This window comes from Ischnura elegans, chromosome X, assembly GCF_921293095.1.
Source record: "Ischnura elegans chromosome X, ioIscEleg1.1, whole genome shotgun sequence".
Classification (NCBI taxonomy): domain Eukaryota; kingdom Metazoa; phylum Arthropoda; class Insecta; order Odonata; family Coenagrionidae; genus Ischnura; species Ischnura elegans.
Genome location: NC_060259.1, coordinates 5364687 through 5389824, shown reverse-complemented (window position 1 = coordinate 5389824; position 25138 = coordinate 5364687).

Below are 25138 nucleotides of genomic sequence, written 5' to 3'. Positions count from 1 at the left end.
TGCGAACCGAATGAACAACATGAACTAAATGAACTCTGCGAACCGAATGAACAACGTGAACTAAATTAACTCTGCGAACCGAATGAACAACGTGAACTAAATGAACTCTGCGAACCGAATGAACAACGTGAACTAAATGAACTCTGCGAACCAAATGAACAACGTGAACTAAATGAACTCTGCGAACCAAATGAACAACGTGAACAAAATGAACTCTGCAAACTAAATGAACAACGTGAACTAAATGAATTCTGCGAACGAAATGAACAACTAGAACTAAATGAACTCTGCGAACCGAATGAACAACGTGAACAAAATGAACTCTGCGAACCGAATGAAAACGTGAACTAAAGGAACTCTGCGAACCAAATGAACAACGTGAACAAAATGAACTCTGCGAACTAAATGAACAACGTGAACTAAATGAACTCTGCGAACCAAATGAACAACGTGAACCAAATGAACTCTGCGAACCGAATGAACAACGTGAACAAAATGAACTCTGCGAACCGAATGAACAACGTGAACTAAAGGAACTCTGCGAACCGAATGAACAACGTGAACAAAATGAACTCTGCGAACCGAATGAACAACGTGAACAAAATGAACTCTGCGAACCAAATGAACAACGTGAACAAAATGAACTCTGCGAACCGAATGAACAACGTGAACAAAATGAACTCTGCGAACCGAATGAACAACGTGAACTAAATGAACTCTGCGAACCAAATGAACAACGTGAACTAAATGAACTCTACGAACCGAATGAACAACGTGAACAAAATGAACTCTGCGAACCAAATGAACAACGTGAACTAAATGAACTCTGCGAACCAAATGAACAACGTGAACAAAATGAACTCTGCGAACTAAATGAATAACGTGAACAAAATGAACTCTGCGAACCAAATGAACAACGTGAAAAAAATGAACTCTGCGAACCGAATGAGCAACGTGAACTAAATGAACTCTGCGAACCGAATGAACAACGTGAACTAAAGGAACTCTGTGTACCGAATGAACAACGTGAACAAAATGAACTCTGCGAACCGAATGAACAACGTGAACTAAATGAACTCTGCGAACCAAATGAACAACGTGAACAAAATGAACTCTGCGAACCGAAAGAACAACGTGAACTAAATGAACTCTGCGAACCGAATGAAGAACGTGAACTAAATGAACTCTGCGAACCGAATGAACAACGTGAACTAAATGAACTCTGCGAACCGAATGAACAACGTGAACAAAATGAACTCTGCGAACCGAATGAACAACGTGAACAAAATGAACTCTGCGAACCGAATGAACAACGTGAACAAAATGAACTCTGCGAACCGAATGAACAACGTGAACTAAATGAACTCTGCGAACCAAATGAACAACGTGAACAAAATGAACTCTGCGAACCGAATGAACAACGTGAAGAAAATGAACTCTGCGAACCGAATGAACAAAATGAACAAAATGAACTCTGCGAACCGAATGAACAACGTGAACAAAATGAACTCTGCGAACCAAAGGAACAACGTGAACTAAATGAACTCTGCGAACCGAATGGACAACGTGAACTTAATGAACTGTGCGAACCAAATGAACAACGTGAACTAAATGAACTCTGCGAACCGAATGAACAACGTGAACAAAATGAACTCTGCGAACCGAATGAACAACGTGAACTAAAGGAACTCTGCGAACCGAGTGAACAACGTGAACTAAATGAACTCTGCGAACCGAATGAACAACGTGAACTAAATGAACTCTGCGAACCGAATGAACAACGTGAACAAAATGAACTCTGCGAACCGAATGAACAACGTGAACAAAATGAACTCTGCGAACCGAATGAACAACGTGAACAAAATGAACTCTGCGAACCGAATGAACAACGTGAACTAAAGGAACTCTGCGAACCGAATGAACAACGTGAACAAAATGAACTCTGCGAACCGAATGAACAACGTGAACAAAATGAACTCTGCGAACCGAATGAACAACGTGAACTAAATGAACTCTGCGAACCAAATGAACAACGTGAACTAAATGAACTCTGCGAACCGAATGAACAACGTGAACAAAATGAACTCTGCGAACCGAATGAACAACGTGAACAAAATGAACTCTGCGAACCGAATGAACAACGTGAACAAAATGAACTCTGCGAACTAAATGAATAACGTGAACAAAATGAACTCTGCGAACCAAATGAACAACGTGAACAAAATGAACTCTGCGAACCAAATGAACAACGTGAACAAAATGAACTCTGCGAACTAAATGAATAACGTGAACAAAATGAACTCTGCGAACCAAATGAACAACGTGAAAAAAATGAACTCTGCGAACCGAATGAACAACGTGAACAAAATGAACTCTGCGAACCGAATGAACAACGTGAACTAAAGGAACTCTGCGAACCGAGTGAACAACGTGAACTAAATGAACTCTGCGAACCGAATGAACAACGTGAACTAAAGGAACTCTGCGAACCGAATGAACAACGTGAATAAAATGAACTCTGCGAACCGAATGAACAACGTGAACTAAATGAACTCTGCGAACCGAATGAACAACGTGAACAAAATGAACTCTGCGAACCGAATGAACAACATGAACTAAATGAACTCTGCGAACCGAATGAACAACGTGAACTAAATTAACTCTGCGAACCGAATGAACAACGTGAACTAAATGAACTCTGCGAACCGAATGAACAACGTGAACTAAATGAACTCTGCGAACCGAATGAACAACGTGAACTAAATGAACTCTGCGAACCAAATGAACAACGTGAACAAAATGAACTCTGCAAACTAAATGAACAACGTGAACTAAATGAATTCTGCGAACGAAATGAACAACTAGAACTAAATGAACTCTGCGAACCGAATGAACAACGTGAACAAAATGAACTCTGCGAACCGAATGAACAACGTGAACTAAAGGAACTCTGCGAACCAAATGAACAACGTGAACAAAATGAACTCTGCGAACTAAATGAACAACGTGAACTAAATGAACTCTGCGAACCAAATGAACAACGTGAACAAAATGAACTCTGCGAACCGAATGAACAACGTGAACAAAATGAACTCTGCGAACCGAATGAACAACGTGAACTAAAGGAACTCTGCGAACCGAATGAACAACGTGAACAAAATGAACTCTGCGAACCGAATGAACAACGTGAACAAAATGAACTCTGCGAACCAAATGAACAACGTGAACAAAATGAACTCTGCGAACCGAATGAACAACGTGAACAAAATGAACTCTGCGAACCGAATGAACAACGTGAACTAAATGAACTCTGCGAACCAAATGAACAACGTGAACTAAATGAACTCTACGAACCGAATGAACAACGTGAACAAAATGAACTCTGCGAACCAAATGAACAACGTGAACTAAATGAACTCTGCGAACCAAATGAACAACGTGAACAAAATGAACTCTGCGAACTAAATGAATAACGTGAACAAAATGAACTCTGCGAACCAAATGAACAACGTGAAAAAAATGAACTCTGCGAACCGAATGAGCAACGTGAACTAAATGAACTCTGCGAACCGAATGATTAACGTGAACTAAAGGAACTCTGTGTACCGAATGAACAACGTGAACAAAATGAACTCTGCGAACCGAATGAACAACGTGAACTAAATGAACTCTGCGAACCAAATGAACAACGTGAACAAAATGAACTCTGCGAACCGAAAGAACAACGTGAACTAAATGAACTCTGCGAACCGAATGAAGAACGTGAACTAAATGAACTCTGCGAACCAAATGAACAACTTGAACTAAATGAACTCTGCGAACCGAATGAACAACGTGAACTAAAGGAACTCTGCGAACCGAATGAACAACGTGAACAAAATGAACTCTGCGAACCGAATGAACAACGTGAACAAAATGAACTCTGCGAACCGAATGAACAACGTGAACTAAATGAACTCTGCGAACCAAATGAACAACGTGAACTAAATGAACTCTGCGAACCGAATGAACAACGTGAACAAAATGAACTCTGCGAACCGAATGAACAACGTGAACAAAATGAACTCTGCGAACCGAATGAACAACGTGAACTAAATGAACTCTGCGAACCAAATGAACAACGTGAACAAAATGAACTCTGCGAACCGAATGAACAACGTGAAGAAAATGAACTCTGCGAACCGAATGAACAAAATGAACAAAATGAACTCTGCGAACCGAATGAACAACGTGAACAAAATGAACTCTGCGAACCAAAGGAACAACGTGAACTAAATGAACTCTGCGAACCGAATGGACAACGTGAACTTAATGAACTCTGCGAACCAAATGAACAACGTGAACTAAATGAACTCTGCGAACCGAATGGACAACGTGAACAAAATGAACTCTGCGAACTAAATGAACAACGTGAACAAAATGAACTCTGCGAACCAAATAAACAACGTGAACGAAATGAATTCTGCGAACCAAATGAACAACGTGAACAAAATGAACTCTGCGAACCGAATGAACAACGTGAACTAAATGAACTCTGCGAACCGAATGAACAACGTGAATTAAATGAACTCTGCGAACCAAATGAACAACGTGAACAAAATGAACTCTGCGAACGAAATGAACAACGTGAACTAAATGAACTCTGCGAACCGAATGAACAACGTGAACAAAATGAACTCTGCGAACCGAATGAACAACGTGAACTAAATGAACTCTGCGAACCAAATGAACAACGTGAACTAAATGAACTCTGCGAAACGAATGAACAACGTGAACTAAATGAACTCTGCGAACCAAATGAACAACGTGAACTAAATGAACTCTGCGAACCGAATGAGCAACGTGAACTAAATGAACTCTGCGAACCGAATGAACAACGTGAATTAAATGAACTCTGCGAACCAAATGAACAACGTGAACAAAATGAACTCTGCGAACGAAATGAACAACGGGAACTAAATGAACTCTGCGAACCGAATGAACAACGTGAACAAAATGAACTCTGCGAACCGAATGAACAACGTGAACTAAATGAACTCTGCGAACCAAATGAACAACGTGAACTAAATGAACTCTGCTAACCAAATGAACAACGTGAACTAAATGAACTCTGCGAAACGAATGAACAACGTGAACTAAATGAACTCTGCGAACCAAATGAACAACGTGAACAAAATGAACTCTGCGAACCGAATGTACAACGTGAACTAATTGAACTCTGCGAACCAATTGAACAACGTGAACAAAATGAACTCTGCGAACCGAATGAACAACGTGAACAAAATGAACTCTGCGAACCGAATGAACAACGTGAACTAAATGAACTCTGCGAACCGAATGAACAACGTGAACAAAATGAACTCTGCGAACCGAATGAACAACGTGAACAAAATGAACTCTGCGAACCGAATGAACAACGTGAACTAAATGAACTCTGCGAACCAAATGAACAACGTGAACAAAATGAACTCTGCGAACCGAATGAACAACGTGAACAAAATGAACTCTGCGAACCGACTGAACAACGTGAACAAAATGAACTCTGCGAACCAAATGAACAACGTGAACTAAATGAACTCTGCGAACCGAATGAACAACGTGAACAAAATGAAATCTGCGAACCAAATGAACAACGTGAACTAAATGAACTCTGCGAACCGAATGGACAACGTGAACAAAATGAACTCTGCGAACTAAATGAACAACGTGAACAAAATGAACTCTGCGAACCGAATAAACAACGTGAACTAAATGAATTCTGCGAACCAAATGAACAACGTGAACAAAATCAACTCTGCGAACCGAATGAACAACGTGAACTAAATGAACTCTGCGAACCGAGTGAACAACGTGAACAAAATGAACTCTGCGAACCGAATGAACAACGTGAGCTCAAGGAACTCTGCGAACCGAATGAACAACGTGAACAAAATGAACTCTGCGAACCGAATGAACAACGTGAACAAAATGAACTCTGCGAACCGAATGAACAACATGAACTAAATGAACTCTGCGAACCGAATGAACAACGTGAACTAAATGAACTCTACGAACCGAATGAACAACGTGAACTAAATGAACTCTGCGAACTGAATGAACAACGTGAACTAAATGAACTCTGCGAACCAAATGAACAACGTGAACTAAATGAACTCTGCGAACCAAATGAACAACGTGAACAAAATGAACTCTGCGAACTAAATGAACAACGTAAACTAAATGAATTCTGCGAACCAAATGAACAACTAGAACTAAATGAACTCTGCGAACCGAATGAACAACGTGAACAAAATGAACTCTGCGAACCGAATGAACAACGTGAACTAAAGGAACTCTGCGAACCAAATGAACAACGTGAACAAAATGAACTCTGCGAACCAAATGAACAACGTGAACTAAATGAACTCTGCGAACCAAATGAACAACGTGAACAAAATGAACTCTGCGAACCGAATGAACAACGTGAACTAAATGAATTCTGCGAACCAAATGAACAACGTGAACAAAATGAACTCTGCGAACTTAATGAACAACGTGAACAAAATGAACTCTGCGAACCGAATGAACAACGTGAACAAAATGAACTCTGCGAACCGAATGAACAACGTGAACAAAATGAACTCTGCGAACCGAATGAACAACGTGAACAAAATGAACTCTGCGAACCAATTGAACAACGTGAACTAAATGAACTCTGCGAACCAATTGAACAACGGGAACTAAATGAACTCTGCGAACCGAATGAACAACGTGAACTAAATGAACTCTGCGAACCGAATGAACAACGTGAACTAAATGAACTCTGCGAACCAAATGAACAACGTGAACAAAATGAACTCTGCGAACCGAATGAACAACGTGAACTAAATGAACTCTGCGAACCAATTGAACAACGTGAACAAAATGAACTCTGCGAACTAAATGAACAACGTGAACTAAATGAACTCTGCGAACCGAATGAACAACGTGAACAAAATGAACTCTGCGAACCGAATGAACAACGTGAACAAAATGAACTCTGCGAACCGAATGAACAACGTGAACTAAATTAACTCTGCGAACCAAATGAACAACGTGAACAAAATGAACTCTGCGAACCGAATGAACAACGTGAACTAAATGAATTCTGCGAACAAAATGAACAACGTGAACAAAATGAACTCTGCGAACTAAATGAACAACGTGAACAAAATGAACTCTGCGAACCGAATGAACAACGTGAACTAAATGAACTCTGCGAACCGAATGAACAACGTGAACTAAATTAACTCTGCGAACCAAATGAACAACGTGAACAAAATGAACTCTGCGAACGAAATGAACAACGTGAACAAAATGAACTTTGCGAACCGAATGAACAACGTGAACAAAATGAACTCTGCGAACTAAATGAACAACGTGAACTAAATGAACTCTGCGAACCGAATGAACAACGTGAACTAAATGAACTCTGCGAACCGAATGAACAACGTGAACAAAATGAACTCTGCGAACCGAATGAACAACGTGAACTAAAGGAACTCTGCGAACCAAATGAACAACGTGAACTAAATGAACTCTGCTAACCAAATGAACAACGTGAACAAAATGAACTCTGCGAACCGAATGAACAACGTGAACTTAATGAATTCTGCGAACCAAATGAACAACGTGAACAAAATGAACTCTGCGAACCGAATGAACAACGTGAACTAAATGAACTCTGCGAACCGAATGAACAACGTGAACTAAAGGAACTCTGCGAACCAAATGAACAACGTGAACTAAATGAACTCTGCGAACCGAATGAACAACGTGAACAAAATGAACTCTGCGAACCAAATGAACAACGTGAACTAAATGAACTCTGCGAACCAAATGAACAACGTGAACAAAATGAACTCTGCGAACTAAATGAATAACGTGAACAAAATGAACTCTGCGAACCAAATGAACAACGTGAAAAAAATGAACTCTGCGAACCGAATGAGCAACGTGAACTAAATGAACTCTGCGAACCGAATGAACAACGTGAACTAAAGGAACTCTGCGAACCGAATGAACAACGTGAACTAAATGAACTCTGCGAACCAAATGAACAACGTGAACTAAATGAACTCTGCGAACCAAATGAACAACGTGAACTAAATGAACTCTGCGAACCGAATGAACAACGTGAACTAAAGGAACTCTGCGAACCGAAAGAACAACGTGAACAAAATGAACTCTCGAACCGAATGAACAACGTGAACAAAATGAACTCTGCGAACCAATTGAACAACGGGAACTAAATGAACTCTGCGAACCGAATGAACAACGTGAACTAAATGAACTCTGCGAACCGAATGAACAACGTGAACAAAATGAACTCTGCGAACCGAATGAACAACGTGAACTAAATGAACTCTGCGAACCGAATGAACAACGTGAACTAAATGAACTCTGCGAACCGAATGAACAACGTGAACTAAATGAACTCTGCGAACCAAATGAAATACGTGAACTAAATGAACTCTGCGAACCAAATGAACAACGTGAACTAAATGAACTCTGCGAACCAAATGAACAACGTGAACAAAATGAACTCTGCGAACTAAATGAACAACGTGAACAAAATGAACTCTGCGAACCGAATGAACAACGTGAACTAAATGAATTCTGCGAACCAAATGAACAACGTGAACAAAATGAACTCTGCGAACCGAATGAACAACGTGAACTAAATGAACTCTGCGAACCGAATGAACAACGTGAATTAAATGAACTCTGCGAACCAAATGAACAACGTGAACAAAATGAACTCTGCGAACGAAATGAACAACGTGAACTAAATGAACTCTGCGAACCGAATGAACAACGTGAACAAAATGAACTCTGCAAACCAAATGAACAACGTGAACAAAATGAACTCTGCGAACCGAATGAACAACGTGAACTAAATGAACTCTGCGAACCAAATGAAATACGTGAACTAAATGAACTCTGCGAACCAAATGAACAACGTGAACTAAATGAACTCTGCGAACCAAATGAACAACGTGAACAAAATGAACTCTGCGAACTAAATGAACAACGTGAACAAAATGAACTCTGCGAACCGAATGAACAACGTGAACTAAATGAATTCTGCGAACCAAATGAACAACGTGAACAAAATGAACTCTGCGAACCGAATGAACAACGTGAACTAAATGAACTCTGCGAACCGAATGAACAACGTGAATTAAATGAACTCTGCGAACCAAATGAACAACGTGAACAAAATGAACTCTGCGAACGAAATGAACAACGTGAACTAAATGAACTCTGCGAACCGAATGAACAACGTGAACAAAATGAACTCTGCGAACCAAATGAACAACGTGAACTAAATGAACTCTGCGAAACGAATGAACAACGTGAACTAAATGAACTCTGCGAACCAAATGAACAACGTGAACTAAATGAACTCTGCGAAACGAATGAACAACGTGAACTAAATGAACTCTGCGAACCAATTGAACAACGGGAACTAAATGAACTCTGCGAACCGAATGAACAACGTGAACTAAATGAACTCTGCGAACCAAATGAACAACGTGAACTAAATGAACTCTGCGAAACGAATGAACAACGTGAACTAAATGAACTCTGCGAACCAATTGAACAACGGGAACAAAATGAACTCTGCGAACCGAATGAACAACGTGAACTAAATGAACTCTGCGAACCAAATGAACAACGTGAACTAAATGAACTCTGCGAACCAAATGAACAACGTGAACAAAATGAACTCTGCGAACCGAATGAACAACGTGAACTAATTGAACTCTGCGAACCAATTGAACAACGTGAACAAAATGAACTCTGCGAACTAAATGAACAACGTGAACAAAATGAACTCTGCGAACCGAATGAACAACGTGAACTAAATGAACTCTGCGAACCAAATGAACAACGTGAACAAAATGAACTCTGCGAACTAAATGAACAACGTGAACAAAATGAACTCTGCGAACCGAATGAACAACGTGAACTAAATGAATTCTGCGAACCAAATGAACAACGTGAACAAAATGAACTCTGCGAACCGAATGAACAACGTGAACTAAATGAACTCTGCGAACCAAATGAACAACGTGAACAAAATGAACTCTGCGAACTGAATGAACAACGTGAACAAAATGAACTCTGCGAACTAAATGAACAACGTGAACAAAATGAACTTTGCGAACCGAATGAACAACGTGAACAAAATGAACTCTGCGAACAAAATGAACAACGTGAACAAAATGAACTCTGCGAACCGAATGAACAACGTGAACTAAATGAACTCTGCGAACCGAATGAACAACGTGAACAAAATGAACTCTGCCAACCAAATGAACAACGTGAACAAAATGAACTCTGCGAACCAAATGAACAACGTGAACTAAATGAACTCTGCGAACCGAATGAACAACGTGAACTAAATTAACTCTGCGAACCAAATGAACAACGTGAACAAAATGAACTCTGCGAACGAAATGAACAACGTGAACAAAATGAACTTTGCGAACCGAATGAACAACGTGAACAAAATGAACTCTGCGAACTAAATGAACAACGTGAACTAAATGAACTCTGCGAACCGAATGAACAACGTGAACTAAATGAACTCTGCGAACCGAATGAACAACGTGAACAAAATGAACTCTGCGAACGAAATGAACAACGTGAACAAAATGAACTTTGCAAACCGAATGAACAACGTGAACAAAATGAACTCTGCGAACTAAATGAACAACGTGAACTAAATGAACTCTGCGAACCGAATGAACAACGTGAACTAAATGAACTCTGCGAACCGAATGAACAACGTGAACTAAATGAACTCTGCGAACCAAATGAACAACGTGAACTAAATGAACTCTGCGAAACGAATGAACAACGTGAACTAAATGAACTCTGCGAACCAAATGAACAACGTGAACTAAAGGAACTCTGCGAACCGAAAGAACAACGTGAATTAAATGAACTCTGCGAACCAAATGAACAACGTGAACAAAATGAACTCTGCGAACGAAATGAACAACGTGAACTAAATGAACTCTGCGAACCGAATGAACAACGTGAACAAAATGGACTCTGCAAACCAAATGAACAACGTGAACAAAATGAACTCTCGAACCGAATGAACAACGTGAACAAAATGAACTCTGCGAACCAATTGAACAACGGGAACTAAATGAACTCTGCGAACCGAATGAACAACGTGAACTAAATGAACTCTGCGAACCGAATGAACAACGTGAACAAAATGAACTCTGCGAACCGAATGAACAACGTGAACAAAATGAACTCTGCGAACCGAATGAACAACGTGAACTAAATGAACTCTGCGAACCGAATGAACAACGTGAACTAAATGAACTCTGCGAACCAAATGAAATACGTGAACTAAATGAACTCTGCGAACCAAATGAACAACGTGAACTAAATGAACTCTGCGAACCAAATGAACAACGTGAACAAAATGAACTCTGCGAACTAAATGAACAACGTGAACAAAATGAACTCTGCGAACCGAATGAACAACGTGAACTAAATGAATTCTGCGAACCAAATGAACAACGTGAACAAAATGAACTCTGCGAACCGAATGAACAACGTGAACTAAATGAACTCTGCGAACCGAATGAACAACGTGAATTAAATGAACTCTGCGAACCAAATGAACAACGTGAACAAAATGAACTCTGCGAACGAAATGAACAACGTGAACTAAATGAACTCTGCGAACCGAATGAACAACGTGAACAAAATGAACTCTGCAAACCAAATGAACAACGTGAACTAAATGAACTCTGCGAAACGAATGAACAACGTGAACTAAATGAACTCTGCGAACCAAATGAACAACGTGAACTAAATGAACTCTGCGAAACGAATGAACAACGTGAACTAAATGAACTCTGCGAACCAATTGAACAACGGGAACTAAATGAACTCTGCGAACCGAATGAACAACGTGAACTAAATGAACTCTGCGAACCAAATGAACAACGTGAACTAAATGAACTCTGCGAACCGAATGAACAACGTGAACTAAATGAACTCTGCGAACCAAATGAACAACGTGAACTAAATGAACTCTGCGAACCGAATGAACAACGTGAACTAAATGAACTCTGCGAACCAAATGAACAACGTGAACTAAATGAACTCTGCGAACCAAATGAACAACGTGAACAAAATGAACTCTGCGAACCGAATGAACAACGTGAACTAATTGAACTCTGCGAACCAATTGAACAACGTGAACAAAATGAACTCTGCGAACTAAATGAACAACGTGAACAAAATGAACTCTGCGAACCGAATGAACAACGTGAACTAAATGAACTCTGCGAACCAAATGAACAACGTGAACAAAATGAACTCTGCGAACTAAATGAACAACGTGAACAAAATGAACTCTGCGAACCGAATGAACAACGTGAACTAAATGAATTCTGCGAACAAAATGAACAACGTGAACAAAATGAACTCTGCGAACCGAATGAACAACGTGAACTAAATGAACTCTGCGAACCAAATGAACAACGTGAACAAAATGAACTCTGCGAACTAAATGAACAACGTGAACAAAATGAACTCTGCGAACCGAATGAACAACGTGAACAAAATGAACTTTGCGAACCGAATGAACAACGTGAACAAAATGAACTCTGCGAACAAAATGAACAACGTGAACAAAATGAACTCTGCGAACCGAATGAACAACGTGAACTAAATGAACTCTGCGAACCGAATGAACAACGTGAACAAAATGAACTCTGCGAACCAAATGAACAACGTGAACAAAATGAACTCTGCGAACCAAATGAACAACGTGAACTAAATGAACTCTGCGAACCGAATGAACAACGTGAACTAAATTAACTCTGCGAACCAAATGAACAACGTGAACAAAATGAACTCTGCGAACGAAATGAACAACGTGAACAAAATGAACTTTGCGAACCGAATGAACAACGTGAACAAAATGAACTCTGCGAACTAAATGAACAACGTGAACAAAATGAACTCTGCGAACCGAATGAACAACGTGAACTAAATGAACTCTGCGAACCGAATGAACAACGTGAACAAAATGAACTCTGCGAACGAAATGAACAACGTGAACAAAATGAACTTTGCAAACCGAATGAACAACGTGAACAAAATGAACTCTGCGAACTAAATGAACAACGTGAACTAAATGAACTCTGCGAACCGAATGAACAACGTGAACTAAATGAACTCTGCGAACCGAATGAACAACGTGAACTAAATGAACTCTGCGAACCAAATGAACAACGTGAACTAAATGAACTCTGCGAAACGAATGAACAACGTGAACTAAATGAACTCTGCGAACCAAATGAACAACGTGAACTAAATGAACTCTGCGAACCAAATGAACAACGTGAACTAAATGAACTCTGCGAAACGAATGAACAACGTGAACTAAATGAACTCTGCGAACCAAATGAACAACGTGAACTAAATGAACTCTGCGAACCGAATGAACAACGTGAACTAAATGAACTCTGCGAACCAATTGAACAACGGGAACTAAATGAACTCTGCGAACCGAATGAACAAAGTGAACTAAATGAACTCTGCGAACCAAATGAACAACGTGAACAAAATGAACTCTGCGAACCGAATGAACAACGTGAACTAATTGAACTCTGCGAACCAATTGAACAACGTGAACAAAATGAACTCTGCGAACCAAATGAACAACGTGAACTAAATGAACTCTGCGAACTAAATGAACAACGTGAACAAAATGAACTCTGTGAACCGAATGAACGTGAACTAAATGAACTCTGCGAACCGAATGAACAACGTGAACAAAATGAACTATGCGAACCGAATGAACAACGTGAACTAAAGGAACTCTGCGAACCGAATGAACAACGTGAACAAAATGAACTCTGCGAACCGAATGAGCAACGTGAACTAAATGAACTCTGCGAACCGAATGAACAACGTGAACTAAAGGAACTCTGCGAACCGAATGAACAACGTGAACTAAATGAACTCTGCGAACCAAATGAACAACGTGAACTAAATGAACTCTGCGAACCGAATGAACAACGTGAACTAAAGGAACTCTGCGAACCGAATGAACAACGTGAACTAAATGAACTCTGCGAACCAAATGAACAACGTGAACTAAATGAACTCTGCGAACCAAATGAACAACGTGAACTAAATGAACTCTGCGAACCGAATGAACAACGTGAACTAAAGGAACTCTGCGAACCGAAAGAACAACGTGAACAAAATGAACTCTGCGAACCGAATGAACAACGTGAACAAAATGAACTCTGCGAACCGAATGAACAACGTGAACTAAATGAACTCTGCGAACCGAATGAACAACGTGAACAAAATGAACTCTGCGAACCGAATGAACAACGTGAACAAAATGAACTCTGCGAACCGAATGAACAACGTGAACTAAATGAACTCTGCGAACCGAATGAACAACGTGAACCTAATGAACTCTGCGAACCAAATGAACTACGTGAACTAAATGAACTCTGCGAACCAAATGAACAACGTGAACTAAATGAGCTCTGCGAACCAAATGAACAACGTGAACAAAATGAACTCTGCGAACTAAATGAACAACGTGAACTAAATGAACTCTGCGAACCGAATGAACAACGTGAACTAAATGAATTCTGCGAACCAAATGAACAACGTGAACTAAATGAACTCTGCGAACCAAATGAACAACGTGAACTAAATGAACTCTGAGAACCGAATGAACAACGTGAATTAAATGAACTCTGCGAACCAAATGAACAACGTGAACAAAATGAACTCTGCGAACGAAATGAACAACGTGAACTAAATGAACTCTGCGAACCGAATGAACAACGTGAACAAAATGAACTCTGCGAACCAAATGAACAACGTGAAATAAATGAACTCTGCGAACCAAATGAACAACGTGAACTAAATGAACTCTGCGAAACGAATGAACAACGTGAACTAAATGAACTCTGCGAACCAATTGAACAACGGGAACTAAATGAACTCTGCGAACCGAATGAACAACGTGAACTAAATGAACTCTGCGAACCAAATGAACAACGTGAACTAAATGAACTCTGCGAACCAAATGAACAACGTGAACAAAATGAACTCTGCGAACCGAATGAACAACGTGAACTAATTGAACTCTGCGAACCAAATGAACAACGTGAACAAAATGAACTCTGCGAACTAAATGAACAACGTGAACAAAATGAACTCTGCGAACCGAATGAACAACGTGAACTAAATGAACTCTGCGAACCAAATGAACAACGTGAACAAAATGAACTCTGCGAACCAAATGAACAACGTGAACAAAATGAACTCTGCGAACCGAATGAACAACGTGAACTAAATGAATTCTGCGAACAAAATGAACAACGTGAACAAAATGAACTCTGCGAACCGAATGAACAACGTGAACTAAATGAACTCTGCGAACCAAATGAACAACGTGAACAAAATGAACTCTGCGAACCGAATGAACAACGTGAACAAAATTAACTCTGCGAACTAAATGAACAACGTGAACAAAATGAACTCTGCGAACCGAATGAACAACGTGAACTAAATGAATTCTGCGAACAAAATGAACAACGTGAACAAAATGAACTCTTCGAACCGAATGAACAACGTGAACTAAATGAATTCTGCGAACAAAATGAACAACGTGAACAAAATGAACTCTGCGAACCGAATGAACAACGTGAACAAAATGAACTCTGCGAACCGAATGAACAACGTGAACAAAATGAACTCTGCGAACCAAATGAACAACGTGAACTAAATGAACTCTGCGAACCGAATGAACAACGTGAACTAAATTAACTCTGCGAACCAAATGAACAACGTGAACAAAATGAACTCTGCGAACGAAATGAACAACGTGAACAAAATGAACTTTGCGAACCGAATGAACAACGTGAACAAAATGAACTCTGCGAACTAAATGAACAACGTGAACTTAATGAACTCTGCGAACCGAATGAACAAAGTGAACTAAATGAACTCTGCGAACCGAATGAACAACGTGAACAAAATGAACTCTGCGAACGAAATGAACAACGTGAACAAAATGAACTTTGCGAACCGAATGAACAACGTGAACAAAATGAACTCTGCGAACTAAATGAACAACGTGAACTAAATGAATTCTGCGAACCGAATGAACAACGTGAACTAAATGAACTCTGCGAACCGAATGAACAACGTGAACTAAATGAACTCTGCGAACCAAATGAACAACGTGAACTAAATGAACTCTGCGAAACGAATGAACAACGTGAACTAAATGAACTCTGCGAACCAAATGAACAACGTGAACTAAATGAACTCAGCGAACCAAATGAACAACGTGAACTAAATGAACTCTGCGAAACGAATGAACAACGTGAACTAAATGAACTCTGCGAACCAAATGAACAACGTGAACTAAATGAACTCTGCGAACCGAATGAACAACGTGAACTAAATGAACTCTGCGAACCAATTGAACAACGGGAACTAAATGAACTCTGCGAACCGAATGAACAACGTGAACTAAATGAATTCTGCGAACCAAATGAACAACGTGAACAAAATGAACTCTGCGAACCGAATGAACAAAGTGAACTAATTGAACTCTGCGAACCAATTGAACAACGTGAACAAAATGAACTCTGCGAACTAAATGAACAACGTGAACTAAATGAACTCTGCGAACTAAATGAACAACGTGAACAAAATGAACTCTGCGAAACGAATGAACGTGAACTAAATGAACTCTGCGAACCGAATGAACAACGTGAACAAAATGAACTCTGCGAACCGAATGAACAACGTGAACTAAAGGAACTCTGCGAACCAAATGAACAACGTGAACAAAATGAACTCTGCGAACCGAATGAACAACGTGAACTAAAGAAATTCTGCGAATCAAATGAACAACGTGAACTAAATGAACTCTGCGAACCGAATGAACAACGTGAACAAAATGAACTCTGCGAACCAAATGAACAACGTGAACTAAATGAACTCTGCGAACCAAATGAACAACGTGAACAAAATGAACTCTGCGAACTTAATGAATAACGTGAACAAAATGAACTCTGCGAACCAAATGAACAACGTGAAAAAAATGAACTCTGCGAACCGAATGAGCAACGTGAACTAAATGAACTCTGCGAACCGAATGAACAACGTGAACTAAAGGAACTCTGCGAACCGAATGAACAACGTGAACTAAATGAACTCTGCGAACCAAATGAACAACGTGAACAAAATGAACTCTGCGAACCGAAAGAACAACGTGAACTAAATGAACTCTGCGAACCAAATGAACAACGTGAACTAAATGAACTCTGCGAACCGAATGAACAACGTGAACTAAATGAACTCTGCGAACCAAATGAACAACGTGAACTAAATGAACTCTGCGAACCGAATGAACAACGTGAACTAAAGGAACTCTGCGAACCGAATGAACAACGTGAACAAAATGAACTCTGCGAACCGAATGAACAACGTGAACAAAATGAACTCTGCGAACCGAATGAACAACGTGAACTAAATGAACTCTGCGAACCAAATGAACAACGTGAACTAAATGAACTCTGCGAACCGAATGAACAACGTGAACTAAATGAACTCTGCGAACCAATTGAACAACGGGAACTAAATGAACTCTGCGAACCGAATGAACAACGTGAACTAAATGAACTCTGCGAACCAAATGAACAACGTGAACAAAATGAACTCTGCGAACCGAATGAACAACGTGAACTAATTGAACTCTGCGAACCGAATGAACAACGTGAACAAAATGAACTCTGCGAACCGAATGAACAACGTGAACTAAAGGAACTCTGCGAACCAAATGAACAACGTGAACAAAATGAACTCTGCGAACCAAATGAACAACGTGAACTAAATGAACTCTGCGAACCAAATGAACAACGTGAACTAAATGAACTCTGCGAACCAAATGAACAACGTGAACAAAATGAACTCTGCGAACTAAATGAACAACGTGAACTAAATGAATTCTGCGAACCAAATGAACAACTAGAACTAAATGAACTCTGCGAACCGAATGAACAACGTGAACAAAATGAACTCTGCGAACCGAATGAACAACGTGAACTAAAGGAACTCTGCGAACCGAATGAACAACGTGAACTAAAGGAACTCTGCGAACCAAATGAACAACGTGAACTAAATGAACTCTGCGAACCGAATGAACAACGTGAACTAAATGAACTCTGCGAACCGAATTAACAACGTGAACAAAATGAACTCTGCGAACCAAATGAACAACGTGAACAAAATGAACTCTGCGAACCGAATGAACAACGTGAACTAAATGAACTCTGCGAACCGAATGAACAACGTGAACTAAATGAACTCTGCGAACCGAATGAACAACATGAACTAAATGAACTCTGCGAACCAAATGAACAACGTGAACAAAATGAACTCTGCGAACCGAGTGAACAACGTGAACTAAATGAACTCTGCGAACCAAATGAACAACGTGAACTAAATGAACTCTGCGAACCAAATGAACAACGTGAACAAAATGAACTCTGCGAACCGAATGAGCAACGTGAACAAAATGAACTCTGCGAACCGAATGAACAACGTGAACTAATTGAACTCTGCGAACCAATTGAACAACGTGAACAAAATGAACTCTGCGAACTAAATGAACAACGTGAACAAAATGAACTCTGCGAACTAAATGAACAACGTGAACTAAATGAACTCTGCGAACTAAATGAACAACGTGAACAAAATGAACTCTGCGAACCGAATGAACGTGAACTAAATGAACTCTGCGAACCGAATGAACAACGTGAACAAAATGAACTCTGCGAACCAAATGAACAACGTGAACTAAATGAACTCTGCGAACTAAATGAACAACGTGAACAAAATGAACTCTGCGAACCAAATGAACAACGTGAACTAAATGAACTCTGCGAACCGAATGAACAACGTGAACTAAATGAACTCTGCGAACCGAATGAACAACGTGAACTAAAGGAACTCTGCGAACCGAATGAACAACGTGAACAAAATGAACTCTGCGAACCGAATGAACAACGTGAACAAAATGAACTCTGCGAACCGAATGAACAACGTGAACAAAATGAACTCTGCGAACCGAATGAACAACGTGAACTAAATGAACTCTGCGAACCAAATGAACTACGTGAACTAAATGAACTCTGCGAACCGAATGAACAACGTGAACTAAATGAACTCTGCGAACCAAATGAACAACGTGAACAAAATGAACTCTGCGAACTAAATAAACAACGTGAACAAAATGAACTCTGCGAACCGAATGAACAACGTGAACTAAATGAACTCTGCGAACCGAATGAACAACGTGAACTAAATGAACTCTGCGAACCAAATGAACTACGTGAACTAAATGAACTCTGCGAACCAAATGAACAACGTGAACTAAATGAACTCTGCGAACCAAATGAACAACGTGAACAAAATGAACTCTGCGAACTAAATGAACAACGTGAACAAAATGAACTCTGCGAACCGAATGAACAACGTGAACTAAATGAACTCTGCGAACCAAATGAACAACGTGAACAAAATGAACTCTGCGAACCGAATGAACAACGTGAACTAAATGAACTCTGCGAACCGAATGAACAACGTGAACTAAATGAACTCTGCGAACCAAATGAACAACGTGAACAAAATGAACTCTGCGAACGAAATGAACAACGTGAACTAAATGAACTCTGCGAACCGAATGAACAACGTGAACAAAATGAACTCTGCGAACCGAATGAACAACGTGAACTAAATGAACTCTGCGAACCAAATGAACAACGTGAACTAAATGAACTCTGCGAACCAAATGAACAACGTGAACTAAATGAACTCTGCGAAACGAATGAACAACGTGAACTAAATGAACTCTGCGAACCAAATGAACAACGTGAACTAAATGAACTCTGCGAACCGAATGAGCAACGTGAACTAAATGAACTCTGCGAACCAATTGAACAACGGGAACTAAATGAACTCTGCGAACCGAATGAACAACGTGAACTAAATGAACTCTGCGAACCAAATGAACAACGTGAACTAAATGAACTCTGCGAACCAAATGAACAACGTGAACAAAATGAACTCTGCGAACCGAATGAACAACGTGAACTAACTGAACTCTGCGAACCAATTGAACAACGTGAACAAAATGAACTCTGCGAACTAAATGAACAACGTGAACAAAATGAACTCTGCGAACCGAATGAACAACGTGAACAAAATGAACTCTGCGAACTAAATGAACAACGTGAACAAAATGAACTCTGCGAACCGAATGAACAACGTGAACTAAATGAATTCTGCGAACAAAATGAACTCTGCGAACCGAAAGAACAACGTGAACTAAATGAACTCTGCGAACCAAATGAACAACGTGAACAAAATGAACTCTGCGAACCAAATGAACAACGTGAACAAAATGAACTCTGCGAACCGAATGAACAACGTGAACTAAATGAACTCTGCGAACCGAATGAACAACGTGAACTAAATTAACTCTGCGAACCAAATGAACAACGTGAACAAAATGAACTCTGCGAACGAAATGAACAACGTGAACAAAATGAACTTTGCGAACCGAATGAACAACGTGAACAAAATGAACTCTGCGAACTAAATGAACAACGTGAACAAAATGAACTCTGCGAACCGAATGAACAACGTGAACAAAATGAACTCTGCGAACCGAATGAACAACGTGAACTAAATGAACTCTGCGAACCAAATGAACAACGTGAACAAAATGAACTCTGCGAACCAAATGAACAACGTGAACTAAATGAACTCTGCTAACCGAATGAACAACGTGAACAAAATGAACTCTGCGAACCGAATGAACAACGTGAACTAAATGAACTCTGCGAACCGAATGAACAACGTGAACTAAATGAACTCTGCGAACCAAATGAACAACGTGAACTAAATGAACTCTGCGAACCGAATGAACAACGTGAACTAAATGAACTCTGCGAACCAAATGAACAACGTGAACTAAATGAACTCTGGGAAACGAATGAACAACGTGAACTAAATGAACTCTGCGAACCAAATGAACAACGTGAACTAAATGAACTCTGCGAACCAAATGAACAACGTGAACTAAATGAACTCTGCGAAACGAATGAACAACGTGAACTAAATGAACTCTGCGAACCAAATGAACAACGTGAACTAAATGAACTCTGCGAACCGAATAAACAACGTGAACTAAATGAACTCTGCGAACCAATTGAACAACGGGAACTAAATGAACTCTGCGAACCGAATGAACAACGTGAACTAAATGAACTCTGCGAACCAAATGAACAACGTGAACAAAATGAACTCTGCGAACCGAATGAACAACGTGAACTAATTGAACTCTGCGAACCAATTGAACAACGTGAACAAAATGAACTCTGCGAACTAAATGAACAACGTGAACTAAATGAACTCTGCGAACTAAATGAACAACGTGAACAAAATGAACTCTGCGAACCGAATGAACGTGAACTAAATGAACTCTGCGAACCGAATGAACAACGTGAACAAAATGAACTCTGCGAACCGAATGAACAACGTGAACTAAAGGAACTCTGCGAACCAAATGAACAACGTGAACAAAAGGAACTCTGCGAACCGAATGAGCAACGTGAACTAAATGAACTCTGCGAACCGAATGAACAACGTGAACTAAAGGAACTCTGCGAACCGAATGAACAACGTGAACTAAAGGAACTCTGCGAACCGAATGAACAACGTGAACTAAATGAACTCTGCGAACCAAATGAACAACGTGAACTAAATGAACTCTGCGAACCAAATGAACAACGTGAACTAAATGAACTCTGCGAACCGAATGAACAACGTGAACTAAAGGAACTCTGCGAACCGAAAGAACAACGTGAACAAAATGAACTCTGCGAACCGAATGAACAACGTTAACAAAATGAACTCTGCGAACCGAATGAACAACGTGAACTAAATGAACTCTGCGAACCGAATGAACAACGTGAACAAAATGAACTCTGCGAACCGAATGAACAACGTGAACAAAATGAACTCTGCGAACCGAATGAACAACGTGAACTAAATGAACTCTGCGAACCGAATGAACAACGTGAACTAAATGAACTCTGCGAACCAAATGAACTACGTGAACTAAATGAACTCTGCGAACCAAATGAACAACGTGAACTAAATGAACTCTGCGAACCAAATGAACAACGTGAACAAAATGAACTCTGCGAACTAAATGAACAACGTGAACAAAATGAACTCTGCGAACTAAATGAACAACGTGAACAAAATGAATTCTGCGAACCAAATGAACAACGTGAACAAAATGAACTCTGCGAACCGAATGAACAACGTGAACTAAATGAACTCTGCGAACCGAATGAACAACGTGAATTAAATGAACTCTGCGAACCAAATGAACAACGTGAACAAAATGAACTCTGCGAACGAAATGAACAACGTGAACTAAATGAACTCTGCGAACCGAATGAACAACGTGAACAAAATGAACTCTGCGAACCAAATGAACAACGTGAACTAAATGAACTCTGCGAACCAAATGAACAACGTGAACTAAATGAACTCTGCGAAACGAATTAACAACGAGAACTAAATGAGCTCTGCGAACCAATTGAACAACGGGAACTAAATGAACTCTGCGAACCGAATGAACAACGTGAACTAAATGAACTCTGCGAACCAAATGAACAACGTGAACTAAATGAACTCTGCGAACCAAATGAACAACGTAAACAAAATGAACTCTGCGAACCGAATGAACAACGTGAACTAATTGAACTCTGCGAACCAATTGAACAACGTGAACAAAATGAACTCTGCGAACTAAATGAACAACGTGAACAAAATGAACTCTGCGAACCGAATGAACAACGTGAACTAAATGAACTCTGCGAACCAAATGAACAACGTGAACTAAATGAATTCTGCGAACAAAATGAACAACGTGAACAAAATGAACTCTGCGAACCGAATGAACAACGTGAACTAAATGAACTCTGCGAACCGAATGAACAACGTGAACAAAATGAACTCTGCGAACCGAATGAACAACGTGAACAAAATGAACTCTGCGAACTAAATGAACAACGTGAACAAAATGAACTCTGCGAACCGAATGAACAACGTGAACTAAATGAATTCTGCGAACAAAATGAACAACGTGAACAAAATGAACTCTGCGAACCGAATGAACAACGTGAACTAAATGAACTCTGCGAACCGAATGAACAACGTGAACAAAATGAACTCTGCGAACCAAATGAACAACGTGAACAAAATGAACTCTGCGAACCAAATGAACAACGTGAACTACATGAACTCTGCGAACCGAATGAACAACGTGAACTAAATTAACTCTGCGAACCAAATGAACAACGTGAACAAAATGAACTCTGCGAACGAAATGAACAACGTGAACAAAATGAACTTTGCGAACCGAATGAACAACGTGAACAAAATGAACTCTGCGAACTAAATGAACAACGTGAACTAAATGAACTCTGCGAACCGAATGAACAACGTGAACGAAATGAACTCTGCGAACCGAATGAACAACGTGAACAAAATGAACTCTGCGAACGAAATGAACAACGTGAACAAAATGAACTTTGCGAACCGAATGAACAACGTGAACAAAATGAACTCTGCGAACTAAATGAACAACGTGAACTAAATGAACTCTGCGAACCGAATGAACAACGTGAACTAAATGAACTCTGCGAACCGAATGAACAACGTGAACTAAATGAACTCTGCGAACCAAATGAACAACGTGAACTAAATGAACTCTGCGAAACGAATGAACAACATGAACTAAATGAACTCTGCAAACCAAATGAACAACGTGAACTAAATGAACTCTGCGAACCAAATGAACAACGTGAACTAAATGAACTCTGCGAAACGAATGAACAACGTGAACTAAATGAACTCTGCGAACCAAATGAACAACGTGAACTAAATGAACTCTGCGAACCGAATGAACAACGTGAACTAAATGAACTCTGCGAACCAATTGAACAACGGGAACTAAATGAACTCTGCGAACCGAATGAACAACGTGAACTAAATGAACTCTGCGAACCAAATGAACAACGTGAACAAAATGAACTCTGCGAACCGAATGAACAACGTGAACTAATTGAACTCTGCGAACCAATTGAACAACGTGAACAAAATGAACTCTGCGAACTAAATGAACAACGTGAACTAAATGAACACTGCGAACTAAATGAACAACGTGAACAAAATGAACTCTGCGAACCGAATGAACAACGTGAACAAAATGAACTCTGCGAACCGAATGAACAACGTGAACTAAAGGAACTCTGCGAACCAAATGAACAACGTGAACAAAATGAACTCTTCGAACCGAATGAACAACGTGAACTAAAGGAACTCTGCGAACCAAATGAACAACGTGAACTAAATGAACTCTGCGAACCGAATGAACAACGTGAACAAAATGAACTCTGCGAACCAAATGAACAACGTGAACTAAATGAACTCTGCGAACCAAATGAACAACGTGAACAAAATGAACTCTGCGAACTAAATGAATAACGTGAACAAAATGAACTCTGCGAACCAAATGAACAACGTGAAAAAAATGAACTCTGCGAACCGAATGAGCAACGTGAACTAAATGAACTCTGCGAACCGAATGAACAACGTGAACTAAAGGAACTCTGCGAACCGAATGAACAACGTGAACTAAATGAACTCTGCGAACCAAATGAACAACGTGAACAAAATGAACTCTGCGAACCGAAAGAACAACGTGAACTAAATGAACTCTGCGAACCAAATGAACAACGTGAACTAAATGAACTCTGCGAACCGAATGAACAACGTGAACTAAAGGAACTCTGCGAACCGAATGAACAACGTGAACAAAATGAACTCTGCGAACCGAATGAACAACGTGAACAAAATGAACTCTGCGAACCGAATGAACAACGTGAACTAAATGAACTCTGCGAACCGAATGAACAACGTGAACAAAATGAACTCTGCGAAC